The 21,872-nt window shown below is 48.3% G+C and overlaps 1 protein-coding gene and 24 non-coding genes across 25 annotated transcripts in view; 6 read left to right on the top strand and 19 right to left on the bottom strand.

Annotated features, from left to right (window-relative positions):
- Positions 1-21,872, bottom strand: part of myrfl (myelin regulatory factor like) — a 250,410-nt gene that overhangs the window by 29,729 nt on the left and 198,809 nt on the right. The gene's annotated exons all lie outside the window — the stretch shown is intronic.
- trnae-cuc (transfer RNA glutamic acid (anticodon CUC)) lies at positions 1,369-1,440 on the top strand. Its single transcript has one exon. It is a non-coding gene; the product is annotated as a tRNA-Glu (tRNA).
- On the bottom strand, positions 1,530-1,616 carry trnay-gua (transfer RNA tyrosine (anticodon GUA)). Its single transcript is given in 2 exon segments — positions 1,530-1,565; positions 1,580-1,616. It is a non-coding gene; the product is annotated as a tRNA-Tyr (tRNA).
- trnae-uuc (transfer RNA glutamic acid (anticodon UUC)) lies at positions 1,705-1,776 on the bottom strand. The gene has a single exon. It is a non-coding gene; the product is annotated as a tRNA-Glu (tRNA).
- trnar-acg (transfer RNA arginine (anticodon ACG)) lies at positions 3,261-3,337 on the bottom strand. Its single transcript has one exon. It is a non-coding gene; the product is annotated as a tRNA-Arg (tRNA).
- trnae-cuc (transfer RNA glutamic acid (anticodon CUC)) lies at positions 3,640-3,711 on the top strand. Its single transcript has one exon. It is a non-coding gene; the product is annotated as a tRNA-Glu (tRNA).
- On the bottom strand, positions 3,801-3,887 carry trnay-aua (transfer RNA tyrosine (anticodon AUA)). Its single transcript is given in 2 exon segments — positions 3,801-3,836; positions 3,851-3,887. It is a non-coding gene; the product is annotated as a tRNA-Tyr (tRNA).
- Positions 3,976-4,047, bottom strand: trnae-uuc (transfer RNA glutamic acid (anticodon UUC)). Its single transcript has one exon. It is a non-coding gene; the product is annotated as a tRNA-Glu (tRNA).
- Positions 5,895-5,966, top strand: trnae-cuc (transfer RNA glutamic acid (anticodon CUC)). Its single transcript has one exon. It is a non-coding gene; the product is annotated as a tRNA-Glu (tRNA).
- trnay-gua (transfer RNA tyrosine (anticodon GUA)) lies at positions 6,056-6,142 on the bottom strand. The gene is given in 2 exon segments: positions 6,056-6,091; positions 6,106-6,142. It is a non-coding gene; the product is annotated as a tRNA-Tyr (tRNA).
- Positions 6,231-6,302, bottom strand: trnae-uuc (transfer RNA glutamic acid (anticodon UUC)). Its single transcript has one exon. It is a non-coding gene; the product is annotated as a tRNA-Glu (tRNA).
- On the bottom strand, positions 7,779-7,851 carry trnar-acg (transfer RNA arginine (anticodon ACG)). The gene has a single exon. It is a non-coding gene; the product is annotated as a tRNA-Arg (tRNA).
- Positions 8,154-8,225, top strand: trnae-cuc (transfer RNA glutamic acid (anticodon CUC)). Its single transcript has one exon. It is a non-coding gene; the product is annotated as a tRNA-Glu (tRNA).
- Positions 8,315-8,401, bottom strand: trnay-gua (transfer RNA tyrosine (anticodon GUA)). The gene is given in 2 exon segments: positions 8,315-8,350; positions 8,365-8,401. It is a non-coding gene; the product is annotated as a tRNA-Tyr (tRNA).
- trnae-uuc (transfer RNA glutamic acid (anticodon UUC)) lies at positions 8,438-8,509 on the bottom strand. The gene has a single exon. It is a non-coding gene; the product is annotated as a tRNA-Glu (tRNA).
- trnar-acg (transfer RNA arginine (anticodon ACG)) lies at positions 9,994-10,066 on the bottom strand. The gene has a single exon. It is a non-coding gene; the product is annotated as a tRNA-Arg (tRNA).
- On the bottom strand, positions 10,530-10,616 carry trnay-gua (transfer RNA tyrosine (anticodon GUA)). Its single transcript is given in 2 exon segments — positions 10,530-10,565; positions 10,580-10,616. It is a non-coding gene; the product is annotated as a tRNA-Tyr (tRNA).
- Positions 10,705-10,776, bottom strand: trnae-uuc (transfer RNA glutamic acid (anticodon UUC)). Its single transcript has one exon. It is a non-coding gene; the product is annotated as a tRNA-Glu (tRNA).
- trnae-cuc (transfer RNA glutamic acid (anticodon CUC)) lies at positions 12,640-12,711 on the top strand. The gene has a single exon. It is a non-coding gene; the product is annotated as a tRNA-Glu (tRNA).
- On the bottom strand, positions 12,801-12,886 carry trnay-gua (transfer RNA tyrosine (anticodon GUA)). The gene is given in 2 exon segments: positions 12,801-12,836; positions 12,850-12,886. It is a non-coding gene; the product is annotated as a tRNA-Tyr (tRNA).
- On the bottom strand, positions 12,975-13,046 carry trnae-uuc (transfer RNA glutamic acid (anticodon UUC)). Its single transcript has one exon. It is a non-coding gene; the product is annotated as a tRNA-Glu (tRNA).
- On the bottom strand, positions 14,509-14,585 carry trnar-acg (transfer RNA arginine (anticodon ACG)). Its single transcript has one exon. It is a non-coding gene; the product is annotated as a tRNA-Arg (tRNA).
- On the top strand, positions 14,888-14,959 carry trnae-cuc (transfer RNA glutamic acid (anticodon CUC)). The gene has a single exon. It is a non-coding gene; the product is annotated as a tRNA-Glu (tRNA).
- Positions 15,049-15,134, bottom strand: trnay-gua (transfer RNA tyrosine (anticodon GUA)). The gene is given in 2 exon segments: positions 15,049-15,084; positions 15,098-15,134. It is a non-coding gene; the product is annotated as a tRNA-Tyr (tRNA).
- trnae-uuc (transfer RNA glutamic acid (anticodon UUC)) lies at positions 15,223-15,294 on the bottom strand. The gene has a single exon. It is a non-coding gene; the product is annotated as a tRNA-Glu (tRNA).

Genomic DNA, 21,872 nt, shown 5'->3' with positions numbered 1-21,872 from the left:
GCTGGCTGACCTCTAAGTGGTAAGCACTTATGCCACAAGTAGGCTGGGTTTGCGATTGATGTAGCTGTAGTAGACAGTCATAAAAATAAAGAAAATAGAAACTGGTTACTCTGAGGTTGTGTTTAGGGTTGGGCTAGGTGTAAAATTGAATACAAAACAGCAGATTACTGTGAGGTTGGCCCTGGGGCTGGGGTAGGTGTGATATTAGTAAAATGCAATAGGTTGTATTCTGTGCCATGTACAAGACATTGAATAAATGAAAACCACATGGAGGTTTGTTACTGTGAGGTTGGGTTTAGAGTTGGGGTAAGTTTGGAGGTCCATAAAACGCAGCAGGAAACTTTGAGCTTGGGTTTAGGATTGGGGTAGGTTTGACATTCAAACATAATAGGCTGGACGCAGTGTCTTGTAGGAGACGTTAAATGAATGAAACTCCAGGAGGTTTGTACAGCCCACTTGGCGCTTAAGTTTCACACACTTGGAGCTGACCAGGCCATTTGGAGCAGGCTCAGTCTCAGTCTCAGTCAGGTAACTTCCTTTTCAGTAGTATGAGCATCTGCACTGTGTGGCATATTTGCAGACATATAACAGAGACTGAAGCATTGCTCACACTTGTCTGAGATGGTCATTTTGACTGGAACCTTGTTTGGGGTTGGCACTTTGTTTTTGAATCTTGTCTGCTTTTACGTACGTGTATCTGTGCTGCAGTAGAACGCCTTAGCCTCACAGCAAACATTTTGGTCTACAAGCTGTCACTGGCGTCTTCAAAGGAGACTGGCTGTACTGCTTTATTCTGGAAGTCCCGAGGGATGTACAGGACCAAGACATGAGAGCAGTTGGGGCAGCCTTTGAAACCAGGGGAGCACCCCACGGGCTCTGTGCTGGCGGCCCCAGAAACTCGATTCACTCCAGAGTAGAACCGAACAACTCCGGCAGGGGCAAACGGCGACCGCAGTGCACTGACTGACAGCAGGGCAAATAGTCCAGAGCGAGCCAGCCAGCCAGGAGTCAAACCTAGAATCTTCTGATCCGTAGTCAGACGCGTTATCCATTGCACCACTGGCCCAGTTTCTCTCTGCACTGCTCAAGAGCACCCTGCTCCGATAGGAGGACACGGTTCGGTCAAGATGGAGTTCCTTCGATGCATGCTGTGCTTTGTTATCATGACAAGTTGTGGTGCCGATAGGATGCTCTTACACAGAGCATGTGACAGTCCCTCCCTAGAAGAACTGTGATCCAGGCTCTGAGACTTTCTCCTCTCCAGGAGGAGGTTACAAGTGTTAGAGCTATTTTTGTCAGAGCAGGCAGCTGCAGCACACCTGGCTGGAGGCCCACAGCGAGGCTTGAGGGCAAGCTCTTGCCAGCCCTTCCCTGGTGGTCTAGTGGTTAGGATTCGGCGCTCTCACCGCCGCGGCCCGGGTTCGATTCCCGGTCAGGGAACTTTCTTTTCACCTCCATGGTAAACCTCGAGCTGTAGCGCCTAGCATGATTTGGCAAAGGCAAGAAAGCAGGGCTGAGCGCAAAAGGCCTCCTTCGAGCTGGAGTCGAACCAGCGACCTAAGGATTGCCAACATCCCACCTACAGTCCTCCGCTCTACCAACTGAGCTATCGAAGGCTTACGAGGCACTTACACAACAACACCCTACAAGGTCGCTGCAGTCCGACTGCTGGCCGAAAAGGACAGAAGCAAAAGCACTCAAGCCTTCCCATACCGGGAGTCGAACCCGGGCCGCCTGCGTGAAAACCAGGAATCCTGACCGCTAGACCATATGGGAACTGCCACTTTTGAGACCCAGTCTTGGCACAAACTCCAGTTCTTTCTGACCGCCCGCACTTCCCTGCTCTGCTTGCTCAAGTGCCACTCATACACTCACGCACGTTCTCATGCACAGTTTCTTAGTTTCCATAACCTACAATCTTCTGATCCATCGTCACAAGCGTTATCCTTTGTGCCACTGGCGCTCTGTTCAGCACCTTGTTAGCAAACTGCTTGAAGCAAAGACAAGGCTTTGTCAACCCGGAGTTCCTTCACCACACGTTCTGCTTTGTTTTTATGGCGAGAGGTTGTGTGGATGGGATGCTCTCACAGGATTCCTGACAGTCCCTCCACAGAAGACCTGAGATCCAGGGTCGGAGACTCTCTCCTCTCCAAGAGGAGGTTAAAAGCAATGGTTTCTTTTATGTCTTTGTGTCAGAGCACTTAGGTGTTGCTGCAGCTCAGAGATCTACAAGTGGAGGAGATTACACTGCAAGTTGGCTGGCTGACCTCTAAGTGGTAAGCACTTATGCCACAATTAGGCTGGGTTTGCGATTGATGTAGCTGTGGTAGACAGTCATAAAAATAAAGAAAATAGAAACTGGTTACTCTGAGGTTGTGTTTAGGGTTGGGCTAGGTGTAAAATTGAATACAAAACAGCAGATTACTGTGAGGTTGGCCCTGGGGCTGGGGTAGGTGTGATATTAGTAAAATGCAATAGGTTGTATTCTGTGCCATGTACAAGACATTGAATAAATGAAAACCACATGGAGGTTTGTTACTGTGAGGTTGGGTTTAGAGTTGGGGTAAGTTTGGAGGTCCATAAAACGCAGCAGGAAACTTTGAGCTTGGGTTTAGGATTGGGGTAGGTTTGACATTCAAACATAATAGGCTGGACGCAGTGTCTTGTAGGAGACGTTAAATGAATGAAACTCCAGGAGGTTTGTACAGCCCACTTGGCGCTTAAGTTTCACACACTTGGAGCTGACCAGGCCATTTGGAGCAGGCCATTTGGAGCAGGCTCAGTCTCAGTCTCAGTCAGGTAACTTCCTTTTCAGTAGTATGAGCATCTGCACTGTGTGGCATATTTGCAGACATATAACAGAGACTGAAGCATTGCTCACACTTGTCTGAGATGGTCATTTTGACTGCAACCTTGTTTGGGGTTGGCACTTTGTTTTTGAATCTTGTCTGCTTTTAAGTACGTGTATCTGTGCTGCAGTAGAACGCCTTAGCCTCACAGCAAACATTTTGGTCTACAAGCTGTCACTGGCGTCTTCAAAGGAGACTGGCTGTACTGCTTTATTCTGGAAGTCCCGAGGGATGTACAGGACCAAGACATGAGAGCAGTTGGGGCAGCCTTTGAAACCAGGGGAGCACCCCACGGGCTCTGTGCTGGCGGCCCCAGAAACTCGATTCACTCCAGAGTAGAACCGAACAACTCCGGCAGGGGCAAACGGCGACCGCAGTGCACTGACTGACAGCAGGGCAAAAAGTCCAGAGCGAGCCAGCCAGCCAGGAGTCGAACCTAGAATCTTCTGATCCGTAGTCAGACGCGTTATCCATTGCGCCACTGGCCCAGTTTCTCTCTGCACTGCTCAAGAGCACCCTGCTCCGATAGGAGGACACGGTTCGGTCAAGATGGAGTTCCTTCGACGCATGCTGTGCTTTGTTATCATGACAAGTTGTGGTGCCGATAGGATGCTCTTACACAGAGCATGTGACAGTCCCTCCCTAGAAGAACTGTGATCCAGGCTCTGAGACTTTCTCCTCTCCAGGAGGAGGTTACAAGCGTTAGAGCTATTTTTGTCAGAGCAGGCAGCTGCAGCACACCTGGCTGGAGGCCCACAGCGAGGCTTGAGGGCAAGCTCTTGCCAGCCCTTCCCTGGTGGTCTAGTGGTTAGGATTCGGCGCTCTCACCGCCGCGGCCCGGGTTCGATTCCCGGTCAGGGAACTTTCTTTTCACCTCCATGGTAAACCTCGAGCTGTAGCGCCTAGCATGACTTGGCAAAGGCAAGAAAGCAGGGCTGAGCGCAAAAGGCCTCCTTCGAGCCGGAGTCGAACCAGCGACCTAAGGATTGCCAACATCCCACCTATAGTCCTCCGCTCTACCAACTGAGCTATCGAAGGCTTACAAGTTACTTGCACAACAACACCCTACAAGGTCGCTGCAGTCCGACTGCTGGCCGAAAAGGACAGAAGCAAAAGCACTCAAGCCTTCCCATACCGGGAGTCGAACCCGGGCCACCTGGGTGAAAACCAGGAATCCTGACCGCTAGACCATATGGGAACTGCCACTTTTGAGATCCAGTCTGGTTTCTGACCGCCCGCACTTCCCTGCTCCGCTTGCTCAAGTGCCACTCATACACTCACGCACGTTCTCATGCACAGTTTCTTAGTTTCCGTAACCTACAATCTTCTGATCCATCGTCACAAGCGTTATCCTTTGTGCCACCGGCACTCTGTTCAGCACCTTGTTAGCAAACTGCTTGAAGCAAGGACAAGGCTTTGTCAACCCGGAGTTCCTTCACCACACGTTCTGCTTTGTTTTTATGGCGAGAGGTTGTGTGGATGGGATGCTCTCACAGGATTCCTGACAGTCCCTCCACAGAAGACCTGAGATCCAGGGTCGGAGACTCTCTCCTCTCCAAGAGGAGGTTAAAAGCAATGGTTTCTTTTATGTCTTTGTGTCAGAGCACTTAGGTGTTGCTGCAGCTCAGAGATCTACAAGTGGAGGAGATTACACTGCAAGTTGGCTGGCTGACCTCTAAGTGGTAAGCACTTATGCCACAAGTAGGCTGGGTTTGCGATTGATGTAGCTGTAGTAGACAGTCATAAAAATAAAGAAAATAGAAACTGGTTACTCTGAGGTTGTGTTTAGGGTTGGGCTAGGTGTAAAATTGAATACAAAACAGCAGATTACTGTGAGGTTGGCCCTGGGGTTGGGGTAGGTGTGATATTAGTAAAATGCAATAGGTTGTATTCTGTGCCATGTACAAGACATTGAATAAATGAAAACCACATGGAGGTTTGTTACTGTGAGGTTGGGTTTAGAGTTGGGGTAAGTTTGGAGGTCCATAAAACGCAGCAGGAAACTTTGAGCTTGGGTTTAGGATTGGGGTAGGTTTGACATTCAAACATAATAGGCTGGACGCAGTGTCTTGTAGGAGACGTTAAATGAATGAAACTCCAGGAGGTTTGTACAGCCCACTTGGCGCTTAAGTTTCACACACTTGGAGCTGACCAGGCCATTTGGAGCAGGCCATTTGGAGCAGGCTCAGTCTCAGTCTCAGTCAGGTAACTTCCTTTTCAGTAGTATGAGCATCTGCACTGTGTGGCATATTTGCAGACATATAACAGAGACTGAAGCATTGCTCACACTTGTCTGAGATGGTCATTTTGACTGCAACCTTGTTTGGGGTTGGCACTTTGTTTTTGAATCTTGTCTGCTTTTACGTACGTGTATCTGTGCTGCAGTAGAACGCCTTAGCCTCACAGCAAACATTTTGGTCTACAAGCTGTCACTGGCGTCTTCAAAGGAGACTGGCTGTACTGCTTTATTCTGGAAGTCCCGAGGGATGTACAGGACCAAGACATGAGAGCAGTTGGGGCAGCCTTTGAAACCAGGGGAGCACCCCACGGGCTCTGTGCTGGCGGCCCCAGAAACTCGATTCACTCCAGAGTAGAACCCAACAACTCCGGCAGGGGCAAACGGCAACCGCAGGGCACTGACTGACAGCAGGGCAAAAAGTCCAGAGCGAGCCAGCCAGCCAGGAGTCGAACCTAGAATCTTCTAATCCGTAGTCAGACGCGTTATCCATTGCGCCACTGGCCCAGTTTCTCTCTGCACTGCTCAAGAGCACCCTGCTCCGATAGGAGGACACGGTTCGGTCAAGATGGAGTTCCTTCGACGCATGATGTGCTTTGTTATCATGACAAGTTGTGGTGCCGATAGGATGCTCTTACACAGAGCATGTGACAGTCCCTCCCTAGAAGAACTGTGATCCAGGCTCTGAGACTTTCTCCTCTCCAGGAGGAGGTTACAAGCGTTAGAGCTATTTTTGTCAGAGCAGGCAGCTGCAGCACACCTGGCTGGAGGCCCACAGCGAGGCTTGAGGGCAAGCTCTTGCCAGCCCTTCCCTGGTGGTCTAGTGGTTAGGATTTGGCGCTCTCACCGCCGTGGCCCGGGTTCGATTCCCGGTCAGGGAACTTTCTTTTCACCTCCATGGTAAACCTCGAGCTGTAGCGCCTAGCATGACTTGGCAAAGGCAAGAAAGCAGGGCTGAGCGCAAAAGGCCTCCTTCGAGCCGGAGTCGAACCAGCGACCTAAGGATTGCCAACATCCCACCTACAGTCCTCCGCTCTACCAACTGAGCTATCGAAGGCTTACGAGGCACTTACACAACAACACCCTACAAGGTCGCTGCAGTCCGACTGCTGGCCGAAAAGGACAGAAGCAAAAGCACTCAAGCCTTCCCATACCGGGAGTCGAACCCGGGCCGCCTGGGTGAAAACCAGGAATCCTGACCGCTAGCCCATATGGGAACTGCCACTTTTGAGACCCAGTCTTGGCACAAACTCCAGTTCTTTCTGACCGCCCGCACTTCCCCGCTCCGCTTGCTCAAGTGCCACTCATACACGTTCTCATGCACAGTTTCTTAGTTTCCGTAACCTACAATCTTCTGATCCATCGTCACAAGCGTTATCCTTTGTGCCACTGGCGCTCTGTTCAGCACCTTGTTAGCAAACTGCTTGAAGCAAGGACAAGGCTTTGTCAACCCGGAGTTCCTTCACCACACGTTCTGCTTTGTTTTTATGGCGAGAGGTTGTGTGGATGGGATGCTCTCACAGGATTCCTGACAGTCCCTCCACAGAAGACCTGAGATCCAGGGTCGGAGACTCTCTCCTCTCCAAGAGGAGGTTAAAAGCAATGGTTTCTTTTATGTCTTTGTGTCAGAGCACTTAGGTGTTGCTGCAGCTCAGAGATCTACAAGTGGAGGAGATTACACTGCAAGTTGGCTGGCTGACCTCTAAGTGGTAAGCACTTATGCCACAAGTAGGCTGGGTTTGCGATTGATGTAGCTGTAGTAGACAGTCATAAAAATAAAGAAAATAGAAACTGGTTACTCTGAGGTTGTGTTTAGGGTTGGGCTAGGTGTAAAATTGAATACAAAACAGCAGATTACTGTGAGGTTGGCCCTGGGGCTGGGGTAGGTGTGATATTAGTAAAATGCAATAGGTTGTATTCTGTGCCATGTACAAGACATTGAATAAATGAAAACCACATGGAGGTTTGTTACTGTGAGGTTGGGTTTAGAGTTGGGGTAAGTTTGGAGGTCCATAAAACGCAGCAGGAAACTTTGAGCTTGGGTTTAGGATTGGGGTAGGTTTGACATTCAAACATAATAGGCTGGACGCAGTGTCTTGTAGGAGACGTTAAATGAATGAAACTCCAGGAGGTTTGTACAGCCCACTTGGCGCTTAAGTTTCACACACTTGGAGCTGACCAGGCCATTTGGAGCAGGCCATTTGGAGCAGGCTCAGTCTCAGTCTCAGTCAGGTAACTTCCTTTTCAGTAGTATGAGCATCTGCACTGTGTGGCATATTTGCAGACATATAACAGAGACTGAAGCATTGCTCACACTTGTCTGAGATGGTCATTTTGACTGGAACCTTGTTTGGGGTTGGCACTTTGTTTTTGAATCTTGTCTGCTTTTACGTACGTGTATCTGTGCTGCAGTAGAACGCCTTAGCCTCACAGCAAACATTTTGGTCTACAAGCTGTCACTGGCGTCTTCAAAGGAGACTGGCTGTACTGCTTTATTCTGGAAGTCCCGAGGGATGTACAGGACCAAGACATGAGAGCAGTTGGGGCAGCCTTTGAAACCAGGGGAGCACCCCACGGGCTCTGTGCTGGCGGCCCCAGAAACTCGATTCACTCCAGAGTAGAACCGAACAACTCCGGCAGGGGCAAACGGCGACCGCAGTGCACTGACTGACAGCAAGGCAAAAAGACCAGAGCGAGCCAGCCAGGAGTCGAACCTAGAATCTTCTGATCCGTAGTCAGACGCGTTATCCATTGCGCCACTGGCCCAGTCTCTCTCTGCACTGCTCAAGAGCACCCTGCTCCGATAGGAGGACACGGTTCGGTCAAGATGGAGTTCCTTCGACGCATGCTGTGCTTTGTTATCATGACAAGTTGTGGTGCCGATAGGATGCTCTTACACAGAGCATGTGACAGTCCCTCCCTAGAAGAACTGTGATCCAGGCTCTGAGACTTTCTCCTCTCCAGGAGGAGGTTACAAGCGTTAGAGCTATTTTTGTCAGAGCAGGCAGCTGCAGCACACCTGGCTGCAGGCCCACAGCGAGGCTTGAGGGCAAGCTCTTGCCAGCTCTTCCCTGGTGGTCTAGTGGTTAGGATTCGGCGCTCTCACCGCCGCGGCCCGGGTTCGATTCCCGGTCAGGGAACTTTCTTTTCACCTCCATGGTAAACCTCGAGCTGTAGCGCCTAGCATGACTTGGCAAAGGCAAGAAAGCAGGGCTGAGCGCAAAAGGCCTCCTTCGAGCCGGAGTCGAACCAGCGACCTAAGGATTGCCAACATCCCACCTACAGTCCTCCGCTCTACCAACTGAGCTATCGAAGGCTTACGAAGCACTTACACAACAACACCCTACAAGCCTTCCCATACCGGGAGTCGAACCCGGGCCGCCTGGGTGAAAACCAGGAATCCTGACCGCTAGACCATATGGGAACTGCCACTTTTGAGACCCAGTCTTGGCACAAACTCCAGTTCTTTCTGACCGCCCGCACTTCCCTGCTCCGCTTGCTCAAGTGCCACTCATACACTCACGCACGTTCTCATGCACAGTTTCTTAGTTTCCGTAACCTACAATCTTCTGATCCATCGTCACAAGCGTTATCCTTTGTGCCACTGGCGCTCTGTTCAGCACCTTGTTAGCAAACTGCTTGAAGCAAGGACAAGGCTTTGTCAACCCGGAGTTCCTTCACCACACGTTCTGCTTTGTTTTTATGGCGAGAGGTTGTGTGGATGGGATGCTCTCACAGGATTCCTGACAGTCCCTCCACAGAAGACCTGAGATCCAGGGTCGGAGACTCTCTCCTCTCCAAGAGGAGGTTAAAAGCAATGGTTTCTTTTATGTCTTTGTGTCAGAGCACTTAGGTGTTGCTGCAGCTCAGAGATCTACAAGTGGAGGAGATTACACTGCAAGTTGGCTGGCTGACCTCTAAGTGGTAAGCACTTATGCCACAAGTAGGCTGGGTTTGCGATTGATGTAGCTGTAGTAGACAGTCATAAAAATAAAGAAAATAGAAACTGGTTACTCTGAGGTTGTGTTTAGGGTTGGGCTAGGTGTAAAATTGAATACAAAACAGCAGATTACTGTGAGGTTGGCCCTGGGGTTGGGGTAGGTGTGATATTAGTAAAATGCAATAGGTTGTATTCTGTGCCATGTACAAGACATTGAATAAATGAAAACCACATGGAGGTTTGTTACTGTGAGGTTGGGTTTAGAGTTGGGGTAAGTTTGGAGGTCCATAAAACGCAGCAGGAAACTTTGAGCTTGGGTTTAGGATTGGGGTAGGTTTGACATTCAAACATAATAGGCTGGACGCAGTGTCTTGTAGGAGACGTTAAATGAATGAAACTCCAGGAGGTTTGTACAGCCCACTTGGCGCTTAAGTTTCACACACTTGGAGCTGACCAGGCCATTTGGAGCAGGCCATTTGGAGCAGGCTCAGTCTCAGTCTCAGTCAGGTAACTTCCTTTTCAGTAGTATGAGCATCTGCACTGTGTGGCATATTTGCAGACATATAACAGAGACTGAAGCATTGCTCACACTTGTCTGAGATGGTCATTTTGACTGGAACCTTGTTTGGGGTTGGCACTTTGTTTTTGAATCTTGTCTGCTTTTACGTACGTGTATCTGTGCTGCAGTAGAACGCCTTAGCCTTACAGCAAACATTTTGGTCTACAAGCTGTCACTGGCGTCTTCAAAGGAGACTGGCTGTACTGCTTTATTCTGGAAGTCCCGAGGGATGTACAGGACCAAGACATGAGAGCAGTTGGGGCAGCCTTTGAAACCAGGGGAGCACCCCACGGGCTCTGTGCTGGCGGCCCCAGAAACTCGATTCACTCCAGAGTAGAACCGAACAACTCCGGCAGGGGCAAACGGCGACCGCAGTGCACTGACTGACAGCAAGGCAAAAAGACCAGAGCGAGCCAGCCAGGAGTCGGACCTAGAATCTTCTGATCCGTAGTCAGACGCGTTATCCATTGCGCCACTGGCCCAGTCTCTCTCTGCACTGCTCAAGAGCACCCTGCTCCGATAGGAGGACACGGTTCGGTCAAGATGGAGTTCCTTCGACGCATGCTGTGCTTTGTTATCATGACAAGTTGTGGTGCCGATAGGATGCTCTTACACAGAGCATGTGACAGTCCCTCCCTAGAAGAACTGTGATCCAGGCTCTGAGACTTTCTCCTCTCCAGGAGGAGGTTACAAGCGTTAGAGCTATTTTTGTCAGAGCAGGCAGCCGCAGCACACCTGGCTGGAGGCCCACAGCGAGGCTTGAGGGCAAGCTCTTGCCAGCCCTTCCCTGGTGGTCTAGTGGTTAGGATTCGGTTCTCTCACCGCCGTGGCCCGGGTTCGATTCCCGGTCAGGAAACTTTCTTTTCACCTCCATGGTAAACCTCGAGCTGTAGCGCCTAGCATGACTTGGCAAAGGCAAGAAAGCAGGGCTGAGCGCAAAAGGCCTCCTTCGAGCCGGAGTCGAACCAGCGACCTAAGGATTGCCAACATCCCACCTACAGTCCTCCGCTCTACCAACTGAGCTATCGAAGGCTTACAAGTTACTTGCACAACAACACCCTACAAGGTCGCTGCAGTCCGACTGCTGGCCGAAAAGGACAGAAGCAAAAGCACTCAAGCCTTCCCATACCGGGAGTCGAACCCGGGCCGCCTGGGTGAAAACCAGGAATCCTGACCGCTAGACCATATGGGAACTGCCACTTTTGAGATCCAGTCTTGGCACAAACTCCAGTTCTTTCTGACCGCCCGCACTTCCCTGCTCCGCTTGCTCAAGTGCCACTCATACACTCACGCACGTTCTCATGCACAGTTTCTTAGTTTCCGTAACCTACAGTCTTCTGATCCATCGTCACAAGCGTTATCCTTTGTGCCACTGGCACTCTGTTCAGCACCTTGTTAGCAAACTGCTTGAAGCAAAGACAAGGCTTTGTCAACCCGGAGTTCCTTCACCACACGTTCTGCTTTGTTTTTATGGCGAGAGGTTGTGTGGATGGGATGCTCTCACAGGATTCCTGACAGTCCCTCCACAGAAGACCTGAGATCCAGGGTCGGAGACTCTCTCCTCTCCAAGAGGAGGTTAAAAGCAATGGTTTCTTTTATGTCTTTGTGTCAGAGCACTTAGGTGTTGCTGCAGCTCAGAGATCTACAAGTGGAGGAGATTACACTGCAAGTTGGCTGGCTGACCTCTAAGTGGTAAGCACTTATGCCACAAGTAGGCTGGGTTTGCGATTGATGTAGCTGTGGTAGACAGTCATAAAAATAAAGAAAATAGAAACTGGTTACTCTGAGGTTGTGTTTAGGGTTGGGCTAGGTGTAAAATTGAATACAAAACAGCAGATTACTGTGAGGTTGGCCCTGGGGCTGGGGTAGGTGTGATATTAGTAAAATGCAATAGGTTGTATTCTGTGCCATGTACAAGACATTGAATAAATGAAAACCACATGGAGGTTTGTTACTGTGAGGTTGGGTTTAGAGTTGGGGTAAGTTTGGAGGTCCATAAAACGCAGCAGGAAACTTTGAGCTTGGGTTTAGGATTGGGGTAGGTTTGACATTCAAACATAATAGGCTGGACGCAGTGTCTTGTAGGAGACGTTAAATGAATGAAACTCCAGGAGGTTTGTACAGCCCACTTGGCGCTTAAGTTTCACACACTTGGAGCTGACCAGGCCATTTGGAGCAGGCCATTTGGAGCAGGCTCAGTCTCAGTCTCAGTCAGGTAACTTCCTTTTCAGTAGTATGAGCATCTGCACTGTGTGGCATATTTGCAGACATATAACAGAGACTGAAGCATTGCTCACACTTGTCTGAGATGGTCATTTTGACTGCAACCTTGTTTGGGGTTGGCACTTTGTTTTTGAATCTTGTCTGCTTTTACGTACGTGTATCTGTGCTGCAGTAGAACGCCTTAGCCTCACAGCAAACATTTTGGTCTACAAGCTGTCACTGGCGTCTTCAAAGGAGACTGGCTGTACTGCTTTATTCTGGAAGTCCCGAGGGATGTACAGGACCAAGACATGAGAGCAGTTGGGGCAGCCTTTGAAACCAGGGGAGCACCCCACGGGCTCTGTGCTGGCGGCCCCAGAAACTCGATTCACTCCAGAGTAGAACCGAACAACTCCGGCAGGGGCAAACGGCGACCGCAGTGCACTGACTGACAGCAGGGCAAAAAGTCCAGAGCGAGCCAGCCAGCCAGGAGTCGAACCTAGAATCTTCTGATCCGTAGTCAGACGCGTTATCCATTGCGCCACTGACCCAGTTTCTCTCTGCACTGCTCAAGAGCACCCTGCTCCGATAGGAGGACACGGTTCGGTCAAGATGGAGTTCCTTCAACGCATGCTGTGCTTTGTTATCATGACAAGTTGTGGTGCCGATAGGATGCTCTTACACAGAGCATGTGACAGTCCCTCCCTAGAAGAACTGTGATCCAGGCTCTGAGACTTTCTCCTCTCCAGGAGGAGGTTACAAGCGTTAGAGCTATTTTTGTCAGAGCAGGCAGCTGCAGCACACCTGGCTGGAGGCCCACAGCGAGGCTTGAGGGCAAGCTTTTGCCAGCCCTTCCCTGGTGGTCTAGTGGTTAGGATTCGGCGCTCTCACCGCCGCGGCCCGGGTTCGATTCCCGGTCAGGGAACTTTCTTTTCACCTCCATGGTAAACCTCGAGCTGTAGCGCCTAGCATGACTTGGCAAAGGCAAGAAAGCAGGGCTGAGCGCAAAAGGCCTCCTTCGAGCCGGAGTCGAACCAGCGACCTAAGGATTGCCAACTTCCACCTACAGTCCTCCGCTCTACCAACTGAGCTATCGAAGGCTTACGAGGTACTTACACAACAACACCCTACAAGGTCGCTGCAGTCCGACTGCTGGCCGAAAAGGACAGAAGCAAAAGCACTCAAGCCTTCCCATACCGGGAGTCGAACCCGGGCCGCCTGGGTGAAAACCAGGAATCCTGACCGCTAGACCATATGGGAACTGCCACTTTTGAGATCCAGTCTGGTTTCTGACCGCCCGCACTTCCCTGCTCCGCTTGCTCAAGTGCCACTCATACACTCACGCACGTTCTCATGCACAGTTTCTTAGTTTCCGTAACCTACAATCTTCTGATCCATTGTCACAAGCGTTATCCTTTGTGCCACCGGCACTCTGTTCAGCACCTTGTTAGCAAACTGCTTGAAGCAAGGACAAGGCTTTGTCAACCCGGAGTTCCTTCACCACATGTTCTGCTTTGTTTTTATGGCGAGAGGTTGTGTGGATGGGATGCTCTCACAGGATTCCTGACAGTCCCTCCACAGAAGACCTGAGATCCAGGGTCGGAGACTCTCTCCTCTCCAAGAGGAGGTTAAAAGCAATGGTTTCTTTTATGTCTTTGTGTCAGAGCACTTAGGTGTTGCTGCAGCTCAGAGATCTACAAGTGGAGGAGATTACACTGCAAGTTGGCTGGCTGACCTCTAAGTGGTAAGCACTTATGCCACAAGTAGGCTGGGTTTGCGATTGATGTAGCTGTAGTAGACAGTCATAAAAATAAAGAAAATAGAAACTGGTTACTCTGAGGTTGTGTTTAGGGTTGGGCTAGGTGTAAAATTGAATACAAAACAGCAGATTACTGTGAGGTTGGCCCTGGGGCTGGGGTAGGTGTGATATTAGTAAAATGCAATAGGTTGTATTCTGTGCCATGTACAAGACATTGAATAAATGAAAACCACATGGAAGTTTGTTACTGTGAGGTTGGGTTTAGAGTTGGGGTAAGTTTGGAGGTCCATAAAACGCAGCAGGAAACTTTGAGCTTGGGTTTAGGATTGGGGTAGGTTTGACATTCAAACATAATAGGCTGGACGCAGTGTCTTGTAGGAGACGTTAAATAAATGAAACTCCAGGAGGTTTGTACAGCCCACTTGGCGCTTAAGTTTCACACACTTGGAGCTGACCAGGCCATTTGGAGCAGGCCATTTGGAGCAGGCTCAGTCTCAGTCAGGTAACTTCCTTTTCAGTAGTATGAGCATCTGCACTGTGTGGCATATTTGCAGACATATAACAGAGACTGAAGCATTGCTCACACTTGTCTGAGATGGTCATTTTGACTGGAACCTTGTTTGGGGTTGGCACTTTGTTTTTGAATCTTGTCTGCTTTTACGTACGTGTATCTGTGCTGCAGTAGAACGCCTTAGCCTCACAGCAAACATTTTGGTCTACAAGCTGTCACTGGCGTCTTCAAAGGAGACTGGCTGTACTGCTTTATTCTGGAAGTCCCGAGGGATGTACAGGACCAAGACATGAGAGCAGTTGGGGCAGCCTTTGAAACCAGGGGAGCACCCCACGGGCTCTGTGCTGGCGGCCCCAGAAACTCGATTCACTCCAGAGTAGAACCGAACAACTCCGGCAGGGGCAAACGGCGACCGCAGTGCACTGACTGACAGCAGGGCAAAAAGTCCAGAACGAGCCAGCCAGCCAGGAGTCGAACCTAGAATCTTCTGATCCGTAGTCAGACGCGTTATCCATTGCGCCACTGGCCCAGTTTCTCTCTGCACTGCTCAAGAGCACCCTGCTCCGATAGGAGGACACGGTTCGGTCAAGATGGAGTTCCTTCAACGCATGCTGTGCTTTGTTATCATGACAAGTTGTGGTGCCGATAGGATGCTCTTACACAGAGCATGTGACAGTCCCTCCCTAGAAGAACTGTGATCCAGGCTCTGAGACTTTCTCCTCTCCAGGAGGAGGTTACAAGCGTTAGAGCTATTTTTGTCAGAGCAGGCAGCTGCAGCACACCTGGCTGGAGGCCCACAGCGAGGCTTGAGGGCAAGCTTTTGCCAGCCCTTCCCTGGTGGTCTAGTGGTTAGGATTCGGCGCTCTCACCGCCGCGGCCCGGGTTCGATTCCCGGTCAGGGAACTTTCTTTTCACCTCCATGGTAAACCTCGAGCTGTAGCGCCTAGCATGACTTGGCAAAGGCAAGAAAGCAGGGCTGAGCGCAAAAGGCCTCCTTCGAGCCGGAGTCGAACCAGCGACCTAAGGATTGCCAACTTCCACCTACAGTCCTCCGCTCTACCAACTGAGCTATCGAAGGCTTACGAGGTACTTACACAACAACACCCTACAAGGTCGCTGCAGTCCGACTGCTGGCCGAAAAGGACAGAAGCAAAAGCACTCAAGCCTTCCCATACCGGGAGTCGAACCCGGGCCGCCTGGGTGAAAACCAGGAATCCTGACCGCTAGACCATATGGGAACTGCCACTTTTGAGATCCAGTCTGGTTTCTGACCGCCCGCACTTCCCTGCTCCGCTTGCTCAAGTGCCACTCATACACTCACGCACGTTCTCATGCACAGTTTCTTAGTTTCCGTAACCTACAATCTTCTGATCCATCGTCACAAGCGTTATCCTTTGTGCCACCGGCACTCTGTTCAGCACCTTGTTAGCAAACTGCTTGAAGCAAGGACAAGGCTTTGTCAACCCGGAGTTCCTTCACCACACGTTCTGCTTTGTTTTTATGGCGAGAGGTTGTGTGGATGGGATGCTCTCACAGGATTCCTGACAGTCCCTCCACAGAAGACCTGAGATCCAGGGTCGGAGACTCTCTCCTCTCCAAGAGGAGGTTAAAAGCAATGGTTTCTTTTATGTCTTTGTGTCAGAGCACTTAGGTGTTGCTGCAGCTCAGAGATCTACAAGTGGAGGAGATTACACTGCAAGTTGGCTGGCTGACCTCTAAGTGGTAAGCACTTATGCCACAAGTAGGCTGGGTTTGCGATTGATGTAGCTGTAGTAGACAGTCATAAAAATAAAGAAAATAGAAACTGGTTACTCTGAGGTTGTGTTTAGGGTTGGGCTAGGTGTAAAATTGAATACAAAACAGCAGATTACTGTGAGGTTGGCCCTGGGGCTGGGGTAGGTGTGATATTAGTAAAATGCAATAGGTTGTATTCTGTGCCATGTACAAGACATTGAATAAATGAAAACCACATGGAGGTTTGTTACTGTGAGGTTGGGTTTAGAGTTGGGGTAAGTTTGGAGGTCCATAAAACGCAGCAGGAAACTTTGAGCTTGGGTTTAGGATTGGGGTAGGTTTGACATTCAAACATAATAGGCTGGACGCAGTGTCTTGTAGGAGACGTTAAATAAATGAAACTCCAGGAGGTTTGTACAGCCCACTTGGCGCTTAAGTTTCACACACTTGGAGCTGACCAGGCCATTTGGAGCAGGCCATTTGGAGCAGGCTCAGTCTCAGTCTCAGTCAGGTAACTTCCTTTTCAGTAGTATGAGCATCTGCACTGTGTGGCATATTTGCAGACATATAACAGAGACTGAAGCATTGCTCACACTTGTCTGAGATGGTCATTTTGACTGGAACCTTGTTTGGGGTTGGCACTTTGTTTTTGAATCTTGTCTGCTTTTACGTACGTGTATCTGTGCTGCAGTAGAACGCCTTAGCCTCACAGCAAACATTTTGGTCTACAAGCTGTCACTGGCGTCTTCAAAGGAGACTGGCTGTACTGCTTTATTCTGGAAGTCCCGAGGGATGTACAGGACCAAGACATGAGAGCAGTTGGGGCAGCCTTTGAAACCAGGGGAGCACCCCACGGGCTCTGTGCTGGCGGCCCCAGAAACTCGATTCACTCCAGAGTAGAACCGAACAACTCCGGCAGGGGCAAACGGCGACCGCAGTGCACTGACTGACAGCAAGGCAAAAAGTCCAGAGCGACCCAGTCTTCCGCAACGCAAAGTCCGCAAAGTCCAAACACAAAATGTGTTCCATATCCTCAAACAAGTGTTTATGTTTTTATATGGTGTGGTCTAATTTATAAATGAAACTTTAAATGTAGAGCTTTAGTGAACAGTGTTGTGCAAGTTACTTCGAAACTGTAATACATTACAGATTACTTATTTCTGTTATTTAAATGTAATCCCTTACCTTACAATATTACTGTCTCAGAATTGTAATATGTTACATTACTCTTTTATTACTTTTTAGTTACTTTCATCAAAATAACTACAGAATTAGAACTTAACATTGTAAAATTCTATAATGTTCTATAATGAGCATTTTACATCCAGTAGAAAGTGATTTGATGTAGCAGAATGACTCTGACCTCTCCAGGCTACTAACAATATAGTATATAATTGGCAATGTGATGGCTCAAGACAATGCAAGAAAGGATGACAGCGAGAATTACAAATGATCTGTTAAAAGTATGGTAGAGGTAAAGTGATTATCTGGCAATATCTGTGAATGGCTTGGCAATATTCATCTTAGACACAACAGGCCGATATGTAAACTCCAATACCATGACAAAATGCAGATTTTGGTTTTTTTCTTATTGTTGCCATTATTGTATTTACTTTACATTCAAGTGGTTTACAACACAAAACCGTCCTGCACAAAGTGAGCATGATGAACAGCTTTCTCAGTATAATGTTTGTGCATCGATTTCCTGTTTGTGGACAAAACTGCTTGCGAGCTCTCACATACGCTGCTTACACACAAATTCTCACAATCTCACAAATATGCACCGCTCACGCACAAATTTTCTTGCATGCCCTCAGTACACTGCTCTCTCAGTGAGATTATATGCAAACTCACAATTTGTGTCTTGTGTTCCCCTCTTCCTTTCAAGCTTTTTGATATGAATTACATTAGTACACTATTTATTAACAATAACCAAAATACTAAAATAGACTAATAATTTTTAATCTAATAAACCATAACATTGTTGGCTGTATGTTATATGATGAGATATTTCAAATAAAAAGCATTTAGACAAAAATATAAACTAAAGCAAGCAGAAATGTGACTAATAGAAACACTTGATAAGGTATTATAGCCTACTGTACTATTCACTCTTCAAATAAATCTCATTATCAATCACATTTTTTTATGGCAACTAAAATAAAGTGAACTAGTGTCTGTTGTCTACCACATTGTTGATGAGATTGTGGAGGACATTTTCCCTGCCATCATCTTCATTTTGAGAAGAAGCTGTTCCACACGGCCCCTGAACACACATATTGTCATTAAGTACTTTAATTACTCTGTTGTGGTAATACTACATTTACATTTAGTCATTTAGCAGACGCTTTTATCCAAAGCGACTTACAAATGAGGACAAGAAAGCAATTTACACAACTAAGAGCAACAATGAATAAGTGCTATAGGCAAGTTTCAGGTCTGTAAAGTCTAAGAAGGGAAGTATTAGTTTTTTTGTTTTGTTTGTTTTTTGGGGTACAGTTAGTGTGATATTCAGAGAGGCAATTGCAGATTTAGGAAGTGAAGTGGAGACTAAATAGTTGAGTTTTTAGTCGTTTCTTGAAAATAGCGAGTGACTCTGCAGTTCTCATGCAGTTAGGGAGTTCATTCCACCAACTGGGCAGATTGAGCGTGAGCGTTCGCGAAAGTGATTTCTTCCCTCTTTGGGATGGAACCACGAGGCGACGTTCATTCACAGAACGCAAGTTTCTGGAGGGCACATAGATCTGCAGAAGTGAAAGCAGATAAGAAGGAGCAAGGCCAGAAGTCACTTTGTAGGCAAACATCAGGGCTTTGAATTTGATGTGAGCAGCAACTGGCAGCCAGTGCAAACGGACTAGCAGCGGAGTGACATGTGCTTGTTTAGGTTCATTGAAGACCACTCGTGCTGCTGCATTCTGGAGCAGTTGAAGAGGCTTGACAGAGTTAGCTGGAAGCCCAGCTAGTAGAGAGTTGCAGTATTCCAGTTTGGAGAGAACAAGAGTTTGAACAAGGAGTTGAGCTGCATGTTCAGATAAGAAGGGTCGGATCTTTCTGATGTTATAGAGTGCGAATCTGCACGATCGAGCAGTTCTAGAAATGTGGTCAGAGAAGTTTAGTTGGTCATCAATCGTTACTCCAAGGCTTTTCACCATTTTGGATGCAGTAATGGTTGCCCCATCCATCTGGATTGAAAAGTTATGGTGTAGAGTCGGGTTGGCAGAAACTACAAGCATTTCCGTTTTCACGAGGTTCAGCTGAAGATGATGATCTTTCATCCAGTGTGAAATATCCAACAGGCAGGCTGAGATGCGAGCTGGAACCGAGGGATCATCAGGATGAAAAGAGAGGTATAGCTGAGTATTATCAGCATAGCAGTGATAGGAGAATCCATGTCTCTGGATGACTGGTCCTAGAGATGATGTGTAGATGGAGAAGAGAAGTGGCCCAAGAACAGAGCCTTGAGGTACCCCAGTGTTTAGATGCTGTAGGTTGGACACCTCTCCCCTCCAAGACACCCTAAATGACCTGTCAGAGAGGTAAGATCTGAACCATTGTATAACAGTGCCCTCAACGCCCAGTGACTCGAGCGTAGATAGCAGGATCTGGTGGTTGACAGTGTCAAAAGCAGCTGACAAGTCCAGCAAAATGAGGACTGATGATTTAGAGTCTTCTTTAGCCAGTCTGAGATCCTTCACGACCGAGAGCAGGGCCGTCTCAGTTGAGTGGCCTTTCTTAAAGCCGGATTGCTTGTTGTCCATGAGATTGTTTTGAGTAAGAAAATCCAGGACTTGATTGAACACTACTTTCTCCAGAATCTTGGCCATGAATGGAAGCAGGGATACTGGTCTGTAGTTTTCAAGTAGCGTATGGTCCAGGTTGGGTTTCTTTAGCAGTGGGGTTACCCTAGCCTGCTTAAATGAAGTGGGGAATAAACCAGAGTCAAGAGATGTGTTGATTATTTGAGTCAGTGTTGGTATGACTGCAGGAGAGATGGCTTGCAAGAGATGAGAGGGAATGGGATCGAGTGGACAGGTGGTTGCATGGCTAGATAGCACAAGTTTGGACACCTCAGACTCAGAGAGCTGAGAAAAAGAGGTGAGTGTGTGTGGTGTTGGTGGTGTATCTTGCGTGTTTGTTGTAGGTGCAGCAAATTTAGCACTGATTTTTGCAGTTTTGGTGCAAAAGAATGTAGCAAAGTCATCAGTAGTAAGTGTGGAGGATGCGGGTGGAGGAGGAGGATAGAGGAGGGAGGAAAATGTTTTAAAAAGTAGGCGAGGATTAGTGGCATTGTTGATTTTCAGATGGTAATATGTCTGCTTTGCAGAAGTATCCTCAGCTGAGAAAGAGGACAGAAGAGTTTGGTATGTTAAGAGCTGTGCAGGATTTTTAGTTTTCCGCCAAATTCTCTCTGCAGCCCGAAGTTTTGAGCGATGCTCACGGAGAGCATCCGAGAGCCAGGGTGCAGGAGGACTGGCACGGGCTGGCCTGGATGCAAGAGGACATAATCGGTCTAGACATGATGCTAGTGTGGAGCAGAGTGTATTAGTGGCACTGTTCGAATCAAGTGCAGAGAGATTGCAAGATGGAGGAAGAGAGTCTGAAACAAGGGTGGATTGTCTATTGGGTGAGAGAGATCGTAGGTTTCTGCAAAAGGTATCCAGTGTTGGAGTGTGTGGCGGCTCAGGAGTAATGTGGATGTTGAGAGACAGAAGGAAATGATCCGATATTTGTAGTGGAGTTACTATTGTTTGATCAGTGAAGCAGTGTCGTGTGTAAATAAGGTCTAGCTGATTACCTGATTTGTGGGTAGCAGAAGTAGGTGCTCTTTTTAGGTCAAAAGAAGCAAGCAGAGTCTGAAAGTCTGCAGCTTGCGGTTTGTCAACGTAAATGTTGAAGTTACCTAGCACCAACAAGGGAGTGTCAATATTAGAAAAAGATGAGAGAAGAACATCCAGTTCATCTAAGAAGTGACCTAATTTACCTGGTGGGCGGTAGATGACAACCACATTTATGTAGAAGGGGTGGATAATGGTGACTGCATGGAATTCAAAGGAGCTGATTGTTGGCAGTGACAGTCTCTGAGAGAATTTCCATTCTTTGGAAATTAGTAGTCCAGTCCCACCCCCTCTCCCTGTCTGACGTGGAGTGTGGGAAAAAGAGAAATTAGCAGAAAGAGTAGCATGTGTAGCAGTGTCCTCCGGCCTCAACCAGGTCTCAGTTAGAGCCATGAGATTATAGTCAGAATATGTAGCTATGGAGGTAATAAAATCTGCCTTGTTAACAGCTGATTGACAATTCCAGAGGCCCACGGAGAGAGAGAGTTGTGGAATAGCAGATACATGTATTGAACGAAGGTTGTGAGGATTACGCCTGCAGCGTACCTCCCGTGTTTTGCGAATGTTAGTAACAACAGGAATTAGAAAACACATAATAAACATGCACTGACAACAAAAATAAGTGTAAAGATAAAGTAAAACAAGAAAGTAAAGTACTCAAGTGCTTTGTCGGTGTCTTTGCTCGGTGGAGTCGCGCAGGTAGAGTCCATGGCGAAGGTAGATTCGATGGTCTTTACACTCGTCGGTCTTAGTCGCGCAGGTAGAGTCGATGGTCTTTACACTCGTTGGTCTTAGTCGCGCAGGTAGAGTCGCCGCAACCGCTGCCGCGGTGAAAAAGTTCTTTATATAACCCCAAAGCACTAGCTGATTGAATTCAGCTGGACACGCCTCCCGAGTCAAAACAAGGGCCAAAACTGAGGCGGACGACGCGAAAACTGTCTGCGTTCGCTACACAAGCTCTTATAGTAACCAAGGAAACAGTGGCAAAACACTTCTAGTATTATACACAACTGAAAGCAAGTTTAAATGTCCTACAACTTTACACAAACAGCTGAAAACAAGTCCTCAAACCATACACAACAACTGAAACAAGTCTTAAATGTACTTACAGGCTGCTGGTCTCGATGGTTAAGTGCTTCTCCTGCCGACTAATGCTAGCGTGCTCACTATATAGTGGTTACCTGGTGTTTGGACACACCTCCAGAGTCAAAACAAGGGCCGAAACTGAGGCGGACGACGCGAAACCG

Source organism: Danio rerio, chromosome 4, assembly GCF_052040795.2.
Source record: "Danio rerio strain M-AB ecotype USA chromosome 4, GRCz13ab, whole genome shotgun sequence".
Classification (NCBI taxonomy): Eukaryota; Metazoa; Chordata; class Actinopteri; order Cypriniformes; family Danionidae; genus Danio; species Danio rerio.
The sequence above is the reverse complement of the archived record's forward strand: the minus strand, read 5'-3'. Positions and strand labels throughout refer to the sequence as shown.